Source organism: Tupaia chinensis, unplaced genomic scaffold (assembly GCF_000334495.1).
Source record: "Tupaia chinensis unplaced genomic scaffold, TupChi_1.0 Scaffold000448_1, whole genome shotgun sequence".
In the NCBI taxonomy this organism is placed as follows: domain Eukaryota; kingdom Metazoa; phylum Chordata; class Mammalia; order Scandentia; family Tupaiidae; genus Tupaia; species Tupaia belangeri.
Genome location: NW_006159953.1, coordinates 448,160 through 461,334, shown reverse-complemented (window position 1 = coordinate 461,334; position 13,175 = coordinate 448,160).

Below are 13,175 nucleotides of genomic sequence, written 5' to 3'. Positions count from 1 at the left end.
GGGAGAGTGCTTCCTCTCTCTTTCTCTCCCACTCTCCTGGGTTGGGAGAGAGTGGGGTGGGATTGGGTGGGAGAGTGCTTCCTCTCTCTTTCTCTCCCACTCTCCTGGGTTGGGAGAGAGAGTGGGGTGGGGTGCGGTGGGACAGTGCTTCTCTCTCTCCCACTCTCCTACATGCACACATGCTCTCTTTCATGAATAAAAATAAATAAATTTAAGAAATGTAGCGGCAAAGAGCATTTTGAAGGAAGTTTTGATTTGACTTGTTTCTTTTAAGTCTCTTTTCTTCAATGAGAAAGACTGACCCTAACAGGATCACCACGTGATTAGCCACTTCCAGCTCATTGGTCGGAACTCTGCCCAGTGCAGATTTGCTTTCAGTCCCTGAAATGGCTGGGCAGTAAGCGGGCAAGACTGAGCTAAATCGAAAATGATCGCCACATCAAATAGCTTTTTAAGAGCTATTTAATAAGTTGAGGAAAGAAATCAGGAGGAAAGAAGGGCTTGAAGATCTTAAAATGGCCAAGCTTTTTTATTCAAACAAATATTGTACTTTAAATACCCTTTAATTCAAGTTCAGTATAAATGGATGTCGATATTTAGCTCATTTGGGCTTTCATAACAGACACAGCATGTGTGTGGAAACAGTACATTCAGGACATAGTCTTAGGGTGAACATTTCTTTTTTTTTTCATGAAGAGCTTCATATATAAAGTATGAAACAGCATATAAAATGGTATGTTTTGTTTTACTTTGCTTTACTTCTTAGTTTTTCTCCGAAAGAAAGTCTTAGGTCATAGGAAAGTCATGGTGTATTTTTCTGCTATTCTATGCAAAAATGTGTCTTGACTTTCCCGACGACACAATATTTAAAATCAGAGATAACAAAATATGATTTTCTACAGTAGGTAAATTCTACTGCCAGAATTCAGAGGGAAAAAAAAAAAAAAGAAATCTGACTGAACAGCAAATCTGGGCCCTTTGAAGGGCCACCAGCGACTGCTCTGATTGTTGTTCATAATCCCTAAATTGCAGAGGAAGTGAAAATGGCAGAGGCAGATTTAGCAGTTCAGTAGTTGGAACCAATCTGCTTTGTCATCAAAATAAAATGGAATACATTGGTAGGCTTACACAGGAAACATAGACATGCCCAGTCCTTAGGGAGGTTTGCCCTTCTGAGTAGAACTAGAAATGGTACGAGCTCATAAAATTGTCTTATTTGTCCACCTAAGTTTTTAATCTATATAACAATAACTTTTTTCTTTTCATTGTTTTGTAATTCAATCACTGTACATCACTACAGCTTGTAAAATGAATTACCCAACATGAATACACTGCACACCAGTCCATGTGAAGATATCACACGTTTTCAACTGGCCTCCGCTTCATCTGTGTGCTGTAAGCCTTCAGCAGCATATGAATTTATAATTACACAGATATATGTTATCTCATTTCTCAAAGTGCACAATAGAGAAATTAATATTCACCCACATAAATCATATTACACTTTCCTAAATAATTTACGAATCGCCCTTTTCTCCTATATGCCTAAGATTCTGCCTCACTCGAAGAGTTCAGGCCTTCATTTGGTCGTGTGTCCCGGACTTGGTACAATGCTTACAATTAGAAAACATTATTTGTTTTGACTCAATCTGTGTGATGAGTGGGAAAAATTCTAATGCTGTGCTTTGTACATATTACTAGGATTCAGAGAAAGAGACAATCCTAGACTTTGCAGAGGGGCAATAAAGACACAGAAATACTAAAAAGTATTAGGAGAGCATAAAAGGGAATTTTTATTAACAATAAAGTAGATGTCTCTGCTCTGACCTGTGCAATACTGATCCAGTATGACCGAGGATGCAAGTTGTATACAGAATGAACAATTGCTCCAGGCGACGTGGAAGTAAATTTCAAGGTGACCAAAACCATATGTTGTCTAGGAAGCTTAAATAATAAGAACTGACAGTGTCCTAGGTTATTGGGTTGGAACTTCAACCTATTAGGGGAGTGGGTTTTGTAAATCAAAAGCCTGAACTGACTGACACTTGCAGCATTGTAGCTTTCAAAAACTATAAACATAAGAAGGCTGGAAACTCAGGTCTCTTTCCTATGTGTTTTAGTAACTTCTATGTTGCAAAGTGGTCATGGGAGCGTGACCATTAGCTCTGTTTTGGAGAGAAGGTGCAGAGGAAGAAGGCAGAGGAAAATTCCTGCTCACCACCACTATTTCTTCTGGGTAAAAAGGTTCAGATGCACAGTGAACTAGAAAAATATTACATGCGGCTTATATTTTAATTGCAAACTGGAAGCATAAAAGAGTATTGAGATCTGAAGGTAACACTTTGTCTTAAATCAAAATTGCTACTAACAATTCGGCCTTGAGAAAAAAGATGAAAAACTGCTTTGTTAAGTTACATGATGTCTACTGAAACTGGACAGTGTAAGAGAATACAGGAAAAAATAGCTACGAACATTCCTAAAATGCCCAGGACTCCTTCAATTTTCACTTTAAATTGTCGCAAAGGGGGTGGCACCATGGCTTGGTGGTTAAGGTAGTCAGATGGCACATAATCAACCACATGTTTCAACTCTAGAATCTGGTGACTTGAGTAACACACCGGGCATGTGTGCATGCATACCCAAAATCCCGAAAAGAGGGAGATATGAAGGAGTAAAGATTGTGCCGTGACCTCACAGTATGAGGGAGAGTGCTTTCCCCTGTTTCTCTCTCTCCCTCCCTCTCTCTCTCCCTCCCTTTCTCTCTCTCCCTCTCTCCCTCTCTCTCTCTCTCTGTCTCTCTCTCTGGCAAGAAGCGCATGAGCCCTCCAGCAAAAACAAAACAAAGCAAAACAAAATCATTATTTTTATTTCTACAGGCTATCTATGATTTTTACTAGTTATGCCTTTCAATTTAGATTTTTAATTTTTAATATTCCGACGATATAAACATATAACATAGTAAAGAGCAAAGGGTTTGTAGTAAAAAAGAGAAAATTCTCACAACTTGCAGTCCTGGCATCTAAGAGAAATCATTTTAAATACTTCATCTGTTTCTGATTTATATCTGATAATTATTCTTTATCTAAATTATATGCTTTGTCACTTTTTATAGATTTATTAATATCTTACAATAGCAACTGCCTTTTCATTAGTATAGGTAAATATTTAGTTTAAACTGGCCAATAAAGCATTTTTATTGAAATAATATACTCTTACCTGTACCTATTTTCTACCAAGCCAGCTTGTTCTGAGACCTTTATTTTCTTCCACTATTTTCATTTATCTCCATTTTTTCCAGGTTTTTATTATTTGATGTATAACATCAAGTCTTCTTTTCCATGTATACTTCTGTCCTTGAAACCTTTTTCTGGAACTCTCCTTTCTCCTACTGCAATCTGAATTGATTGCACTAAGTATGAGCTGAACAGCTCTCGTTCCTGCCAAATTGAACCTGGTGTTTCTCAGAACTCGCATCCTCTTCTTTCTTGGTATACACCATCATTTGCTTCAAGCACTTCTTCCAGAATAACTCCCAGTGCGGATTTTTTGGGGTTACTTTCTGAGTTCTTGGATGCTTTTTTTCTGCCCTCACAATGGATAGTATAAGTATAGAGTTCAAAGTTGAAAATACACAGTGTAAGATTCCTGAAGGTGTGTCCTGTCATATCCTAGGATCCAGAGTTGTCAAAAGAAACATCAAATTCTTGTTCTTTTGAAGCTTTGTTTTGGTTTGGTTTGGTTTTTTAGCTTGCTAGTTTTTAGAATTGAGAGTACTGAGAACTGACATTGCCCTGGCTTATTTACTGAAATCGTGTCCTAGAAGAGTAAATAGGATTTGTGAAGAGAGGAGCCTGAATTGACCTACTATCTGTAAGCATAATAAAATCAGAAATTTCACATTTTTTTTCCATTTACCTCATTAAATATGTATTGGATCCTTTTTATTAGAAACTGTTTTTATTCCTCCAGTACCAGGAGAATGTAGTGAATTGTTACTTTACTAATTACCTACATTCGCTTGTTTCCTTGTGGAGCCGCTGTAAGTTACGAATGACCAGCCCAATATCATACACCATGTAGTACTCACCTTTCCTGTCACGTTTTCATCATGTTTGCCTTTATTTCACAGTCTCAAAAGTTTCTCAGTTTTGGGAACCAGCAGTTAGCGTAATGGCTATGTCGCTAGACTCCCACGTAGTCGACCACGGTTTGCGTCCCAGACCCGATGGCTTAAAACTCACACTGGGCGCGTGTGCGTGCGTGCCCAAGATCCCGAGAGGATAATGGAGGAGAAGGGATTGCAGCGTGACCATCCCCCCCGGGGGGGGGGGTTGATTTCTCACTTTCTTTCTCTATGTCTCTCTCTGTCTGTCTGGCGGGCGCACGTGCCCTAAAGCGCAAGTCTCTCAAAAAAAAAGTTTCTAAGTTTTTTTCACTTTAGTTCTGAAAACTTTCACAATATCCCTATATAAATATATGTGATTGAAATATAAAAAAATAATAAAAATAAAGATTCTTTAATTTTAAAAAACTTTCACAATACTATCCCTCAAAATAACATCCTAAGACTAACCCCATCACAGTAATTTCACCTTTATTTTAAATAACAGATACACTGAGGTATAAATCATAAAACATACATAAATCTACTTAAAGTATATAATTCAATGTTTTTTAGCATATTCACAGACATGCAGCAATCACCACAATCAATTTCGGAGTATTTTCATCATCTCAGAAAAGCAATCCTGTGCTCATTAGCAGTCACTCCATGTCACTGATCACCAATCCTCCTCCCACCTCCAGGCTAGGAAATATTAATCCACTTTCTGTCTATGGGTCTGTCGATTCGGGACCTTTTCAAATAAATGAAATTATGCAATATATCTTGTCTCCTGTGCCCTGATTCCTTCACTGAGGGTATTTCCAGAGTTCGTCCATGTTGCAGCATGTATCAGTCCTTCATTCTTTTTCATTGCCAAATAATATCCATTGTTTAGCTATACAATACTTTCTTTATTTACTCATTAGTCGGTGGGCATTTGAGTTCATTTCACATTCTTAACTCTTAAGATTCCTGGGTCCCAGTCCAGAGTCTCTGTGAGCGGGATCCAGGGAACTACCATTTCAATGAGCACTCCTCATGCTTCTTACACATGCTTGCAATGGTATGATCCCGTGGGCCAGTCACTAACTCCCTGAAACTTAAAACTAAGTGCTAAAGTGAGACAAAACTATAATAGTTGTTACATTTTAGGATTGTTATAAGGATCAAATGAGTTAATATTTGTAAAAGACCAAGAGTGGTGCCGGTATTTATAATCTTGAATGTGACATGACATAGTGAAAACCTCAAATCATTTAAATAGGTATGTAGACACTTTATTATCTTTTTCTACTCTGAGCAATTAGCCACAAGTATACATATACTTGCACAAAGACATGCACACACATGCATGCACACACATACACACATGATCGAACCAAAAAGTAAGTCTCTTGTTTGAATTTTTTTTTTTGAGAGGTTTTCACTATAGGGCGTGTGCTCTCACCAGACAGAGAGAGAGAGACAGAAGGCGGGAAATCACCCCCCCAGGGGGGATGGTCACACCGCAATCCCTTCTCCTCTGTTCTCCTCTCGGTATCTTGGGCACGCACGCACATGCGCCCAGTGTAAGTTTTAAGTCACCGGGTCCGGGACTTGAACCACAATCGACTACATGGGAGTCCAGCGACATAGCCATTACACTAACTGCTGGTTCCCTCTTGTTTGAATTTTTTATGTATGTTTTGAAGTGTCATCAGGGTTTACTTAAAAATTTCTCCTCCAAAACTTTAATTTAATTTGATGCTCAGGGAGCATGTACTGTGTTTCACTTTCTGCATTCTGAATATGAGAAGGATGGGGCTCCCAACATATTTTTTGACCTATCCCATAGCAAACCGACCAGCTCTGTCTCATGCCGCTTGTCCACACTCGGTCAAGCAGGCCTACTCACCTACTTGCACACTTCATCTCTATCTTATACTTACAGCTTTGTCAGCTAGAATGTTCCTCCCCTAATAAAACTTCTCAGTGTGTTTCACTCTTAAAATTTAGTTAAGTCACCACTTGCCTCCTCTAACCCTCTTTTCCCCTCTCCCCTATTGCTTTGTCCACCCTCTTTTTAGAACCCGTTATGTGTAAGTCTCCACATGGCTTACACGTAGGTCTTCCTCTCTCATCATTCCAACCCTAAGACTTGGAATGCCGTTTGGTATTTGCTCTATCAGTGTTTACTTGATTAATAATAATGAAAAATATGCGCACTGAAATGTTTAAATGCTTACTAAAAATGGGGAGCATTTTCTTTTTCTAAAATACGGTATTTTAATATCAGAAATTAAGTTTCAAAAATGAAAAGAAAAACTTCCAGGGCTACTCATTAAAATGTGCAGAAATGGTGAATAAATAGGAGCATGAGACTCATGACCAGGAAGGTGAGGAGGGAGGTGGTGAAGACGTTGGAGAAGGTGGGCCGGTAAACCCAACAGCCGCAACAGATGCCTGCTGCACACAGTCCCAGAGCCGCTTTGAGAGTGGAAGTGTAACTATCTATTTCACTGCCTTGATTAAAAGTTACTTAAAACTGAAAGAGTTTAATTATTTGTTAATAATACCCATCCTCACATGATGTATATTAGATAAACCTTTCTCTCTGTGTATATTTCTATTTTCCTAATTAGATAGTTTATGATTGATCAGGAAGCATGTTCTGGGTTACAAATAGCACCTCGTCAACCGTACATTTCATCTGCCATTCACCCATTATTATTTGGTGACAGCACAATATCTACCTATGGTAATTGCATGCTGGTAATTTATTTTTAATATCTTTCAGCTGGTTTGGCTGGAATTTTAAAATAGATAATAACAGCATTGAGTCTTACAACAATGTAATTTTTCCCTCTTTATTAGATACAAATGACTACCTTTTGTGAAACAGAAAAATAGCGAAAAGAATTTGGAAGAGACTTACATATATTAGGAAAAGACATTTAACAAATCATTAGGCTTTGAGCACTAAACCAAATCTGTCATCTAGTTGTTTCAGGAATACATAGCTTATGATTTCATCCTTTTGGGTATCATTTTAATCAACTTTTTCCAAGTAAATGTAATATTAACTAACATTAACTTTATAGAAAACTAGAATTAACCAATTATTGTTCTTAGGTCTTTTAATCATTTGGGTTGTTTTTCTAATATATCATGGCTAGGGCAAATCAAAAGGAAATGTAATAAAAAATTGTTGAGTTAAACTATTAAATATGTTTTTACAAAGGTCTGGGGCATGACACTGTATGTAGGATATTATATTATTATGTGTGTACTGCAAATAAAAGATAAAACATATTAAATCACTATGTGTATTTAATAGTGATAGATATGAGAATAAAATATTTTAGAAAAAAATTATGAAGGTGTTTTAGCACTTTTACAATTATGTAGTGACATAAGCAATAAAACTAACAAGAGATTGAGATAAGAACTGATTAGGTATCATCTTGAGTCACTTCTTAACCAAATATTATTCTCTTGGCGTATTTTCAGTAAAAATGTCTCTCCTAATTTCCCGAACGCATGTGTAATTGCCTGCTGATGTGACCACTTAAATATCACAGATGCACACACACATCGAACCCAGGTGAACTTTAATGTCCCTTATTCAGTAAACAACAGTCCATTCACACAACAGCTTAGGTCAGAAAACCAGAAAACCAGACACCATCTTGAACATCTCCATCTTAATCAATCAGCAAGTTGTAACAATTCTACTTCTTACGTCATTTCTCCAGTCGGCCTACTTTCTCCGTTTTCACTAGCACCATCTTTATCCAAACCTCAGTAGTCTCTCTACTTAAACAACATGGTAAATTTTTTTGTGGTTCTTGACTCTTATTCTTCTTTAATATAGGAGCCAAAGCCATCATTTCAAAGTTTTAAATCTGATCATTTTATACACTTTTAATTTACATTAGTGACTTCCTATTGACCTTAATATGGTTTCTGAAACCCTTACCAGAACTTAGAAAATACTCTGTGCAATACATGCTCATCATTCTATTCTTCACACCTCTTTTTTTCTGTTGAATAGCTCAAGTTTCATGACACTTTCAATGTATGAACTCTGTTCCCCTTTCCTCTTACATACATTCTATTCATTTCTTTCTTTCTTTCTTTCTTTCTTTTTTCTTTTCTTTGGAGAGGTTTTAGCTATAGGGCATGTGCAATCACCGGACAGACAGAGACAGAGAGACAGAAAGCGAGAAATCACCCCCCGGGGGGAATGGCCATGCCGCAATCCCTTCTCCTCCATTATCCTCTCGGGATCTTGGGCACACACGCACCTGCGCCCAGCATGAGTTTTAAGCCACCGGGTCCGGGACACGAATAGCGGTCGACTACATGGGAATCCAGCGACATAGTCATTACGCTAACTGCTGGTCCCTCTATTCATTTCTTAAGTACCAGTTCTAATTGCTTTTTCAGGAATAGCTTCCTTCATTGTCCCAACTAAATGTCTCTTTATCTTATCCCCCGCTCTCTTTGACATCAAGGTCTACCTCTTCTGCTATATTATTATCCTTATAATGACAGAGACAAATCTATCAGTCAGCTATAAAATCCAATCTTGATATAGACCTGCGGTTCAGTTCATTTATACTTCTACCCTGTGAGAACTCTGCTCAGTGAACTTGGTAAGGAGAACTTCAGACCGTTGGATAGCGACATGGATGATTTGTTCAGCAACCATTGGCATGCAGACAATTTCTAATTCTCTTTAGCTCCAGACATATATGTTAACAGAGCTGCTTCCTTGATCTCGCTACTTAAATGTTTCCAGATAATTTAAAATCAACATATTTTCTTTTAGTTTTTAAAATCAGCATATTTTATACAAGCACCATTTATTTTTTTATTTATTTGGAGAGGTTTTTGCCAGGTTTTGTCACCAGGGAGACAAAGAGAGACACAGAGACAGAAAGCGAGAAATCACCCCCCCAGAGGGAATGGCCATGTCACAATCCCTTCTCCTTCATTCTCCTCTCAGGATCTTGGGCACGCTCGCACACACGCCTGGCGTGAATTTAAACCACCAGGTCCAGGACTCGAACCGTGGTCGACTACATGGGAGTCCAGTGACATAGCCATTATGCCAACTGCTGGTCCCCCCAGCCCCATTTTTCTTTCCTTTTCTTTTTTTTTTTTTTGGAGAGGTTTTTTTTCACTATAGGGCACGTGCACTCACCAGACAGACAGAGAGAGACATAGAGACAAAAAGCGAGAAATCATCCCCCAGGGGGATGGTCACGCTGCAATCCCTTCTCCTCCATTCTCCTCTCGGGATCTTGGGCATGCACGCACACGCGCCCAGCATGAGTTTTCAGCCACCGGGTCCAGGACGCGAACCGCAGTTGACTACGTGGGAGTCCAGCGACATAGCCATTACGCTAACTGCTGGTTCCCTCCCACAGCACCATTTTTAAAACTGGTCTTAAGGATCATTTCCCTGGGTCCTTAATTTTAGGAGATTTATATAGCAAAACAAACAAGAAATAAATTACTTAAAAACACATGAGAGCTGACTCTATGGCCTGATGGTTAAGACAGTCGGATCCCACATGGCCAGCTGTGCACTTTGAGTCCCAGACTAGAATCTTGGCGAATACATCCGGTATGTGTGCATACATGACCTATAGGAGAGAGAGATGGAATAGAATTGTGGCATGACTATTCTCCGTGGAGGGCAATCTCCTCTCCCTCTCTTTCTGTCTCTGTCTCTCTCTGGCAAGTGCACATGTCCCTCTAGCAAAACACAAACAAACAAAAACCACATCTATGGCTCTGTAACTCAGAATTGGGGCAATCACATCAGCACAGAATACCCCATGATCTTAAACATTTATTCTAACACTGAACAGGAAAATGGTTTTCCAGATCTTTTGACCCAAGTCCTTGAATCAAACTGTGACTGTGGCCAGATGCAATGAGAATTTGAAGATTGTGCCGCTGCCAATATCTGAGAGGAACACTACTACAGAGGGTGGGTCTAATTTTGAACTTTCGGTAAGAAAAGGGAAGATATACTGAATTGTCAAATTTTTCATCTTGCAGAACTGCGAGGTATCCTTTCTTAGCAAAATACTGTTTGTGTATAGTCCCAAATATCCACTTTTTGTTCATCTTCATCTTCTAATTTATAGTTTTGGAAGAGTTCAAAGGCTAGCATGATATTCGTATAGTTGCACATTGAAGATAATGAACAATTAGGAGTGTTAGTTTATACCGTTCTGTAAAAATATATTGTATACAAACCTGTTTATATATAATGTATGTCAATCAAGTCCTTTATAATTCTATATAAAACTAGATATTACTTGAAGAGATGTTAAAATTATGACATGTAATGATATGATAATTTATTAAAGAAACTGAAATCTTCTGCATTTTGATAATATAGGATGTAAGATTCCCTTACAATATTTTGACTTGGTTTATTTTTATTATTTTTTTTTAAAGAGAGAGATTTTTGCTATAGGGCTTGTGTGCTCACCAAAGAGATAGAGACAGAGAGTGAGAAATCACCCCGCCAAGGGGGATGGTCACACCACATTCCCTTTTTCTCCATTCTCCTCTTGGAATTTTAAGCATGCACACACATGTGCCTGGCTGCCCGGTCTGGGACTTGAACCGTGGTCAATTACATGGAAGTCCAGAGATGTCAGCATTATGTCATCCACTAGTCCTGACTTGACTTATTTGGAGTCTGACGATGATTTTTAATTTGCTGTTGGGAGCATGCACTGCCCAGAGACAGAGACAGAGTAAAGGAAAGTAAGAAAGAACCTATTGGGGGGAGGGTCACTCCACAATAGCTTATCCTCCATTTGCCATTTGGGTTTCGTGCGTGCACGTATTTCAGCATGTTTACCAAGCCACTAAGTCCAATATTCAAACATCTCAGTTGGCCATGTGGGATCCAGTTGCCTTAACTACCATGTCTCCATGCTAGCCCCGAATGTGATTTTAATAATTTTTGATAATTTTTAAAACTTACTCAAGAGAGCAATTTTGATAGGAAGATATTAATTTTAAGAAGTTACCTAGGAACTATGATGAATCAAGTATGTTCTTATTTGACGTTAATGTCAATTGACGTTAACGTGGATAGACCATGTTAGTGTGAAAACCATGATTACTACAATATTATTGGTAAGGCTGTTGAAATAAAAGCAAGAAAGTAGTTTCCAGTAATAAAAATGTAGTTATTTAGGAATTAAATTTATCTATCTTATCATGTTTGCAAATATTATTGTTCAGACATACACAATAAATAAATTTTGTTACCTTTGAAATTCTGCAAAGTTGGAAATACAAATACCTTAATTTTTTTTACATATTTTGACACTTTTAATATATTTTTATTTGTCAAAATAGGGTGGTAAAATATAGATGATAGAACATTACTGGCTTTACACATTTTGACTATCAGATGAACCTCCCTTTTTACTCTTCATAGTTGTTACAAACAGTAAGAGTAGACTTGCCTTAATATTAACTCATTAATCACCTTCATATTTCACTCAAGCTATTCTCCCTGTTTCTTAACCATAAAAAAGCCACAGCATTAATCATACATTTGCTCTATCCAGGTTCTCTAATATTGGTAACCTCATCTAGTTTGAGGGTCTTCAAACTTATTGTTCTGTAAGATTAAATCAAATTTTCTGAATCAACCCATGGCCTGGTGGTTAAGGTATCTCAGTTCCACATGGCCGACCACATGTTTCAAATCATGTATCTAGAAGCTTGGAAAACACACCAGGCATATGTGGGTGTATGCCTAAAATTCCAAAAGGAGGGAGAGATGGAGAAGGGATTATCATGCCCCATGGGAGGGAAGTGCATTCTCACTTTCCCTCTCTCTTCAGTGTGCACATGTGCCCTCTGGTGAAATTTAAAAATAAATAAATCTTAATTTTATTTTTAATTCCACCAATTTCAAATCAACTGAATGACCATTTTTAGGAAGACCATTCTGAATCCATTTGTTTAGTCCATCTCTCTTGCAACATGCTATTATTTATCTATCAGTTAACTACCTGTTATTCCCTATAAGACTGTAACTCCTAAAGTAAAGATGGGTTTCTAAAATGCTCGCCTCTGTTTTTCAAACATTTTGCGGCATCTGTCTCATGGCAAGTATTTATGAAATTGAGTTTAATAGAAAGCATTTAGTTGAAAGTAGGGCCAAGAGTAGAATCATTTCCCCTAGAAAATGAGTCTATGAATTAAGTAAATTCATAATAAAACAGTTAGCAAGAGGCCTGGCTCTGTAGTACACTGGTTCATGGAGCTGGATCCTACATGGCTGGCTGTTTCAAATCCTGACTGACAGGTCGAGAAGCACACTGGGTAATATGTGCACGCATGACCAAAGTCCTGACAGGATGGAGGAATGGAGAAAAAGGGACTATGGCATGACTATGCCATCGGGAGACTGAAATGTTTCTTTCTCTCTATTTCTTTCTCTTTCTTCCCCTTTGATGAGAGCACATGTATGCTGGTAATAAGAAAAAAGAAAACGTTATAGAGAAAGTCATAATAAAGGATAATACAATAAGAAATAGAAACATAAATTAAAAAAAAACAAATTGGTTAGAAAACCCCAGTGCTATAATGCATGTGCCGGGTTTACCAACAAGATCAGATTTACATTTCAGCAAATGTCATTAGAGCATCTTAGCTTTATTTTCTCATTTGCCAAGACTGCAGGACTACTTTAAGGGGAATACTTGTCATTTAGGTGAATATTTGTACTTTTCACTTAGCAAGAAACTCTAATCAAAAGTTGCTCCATTGAAAGACAAAAATAAAATGTGTCAAAAATTTAGACAACCTTTATATTATTTATTTTTTAGTAGTTCTGGTTATTCTATGTCAAAAGACATAAGGAAAGTGTCTACAAGATAGAGCTGCTAAGAAAATAAATTTTGTAATTAATATTCATATACCCCAAAATAAATGTTTCTAATTTAGTATATTTGGTATGAAAACACTTCCTTTGACTTAGAAATAAAAGAAATTTTTCTCTTATGCTGTCTGACATATAAAGGAATACATTAAAATC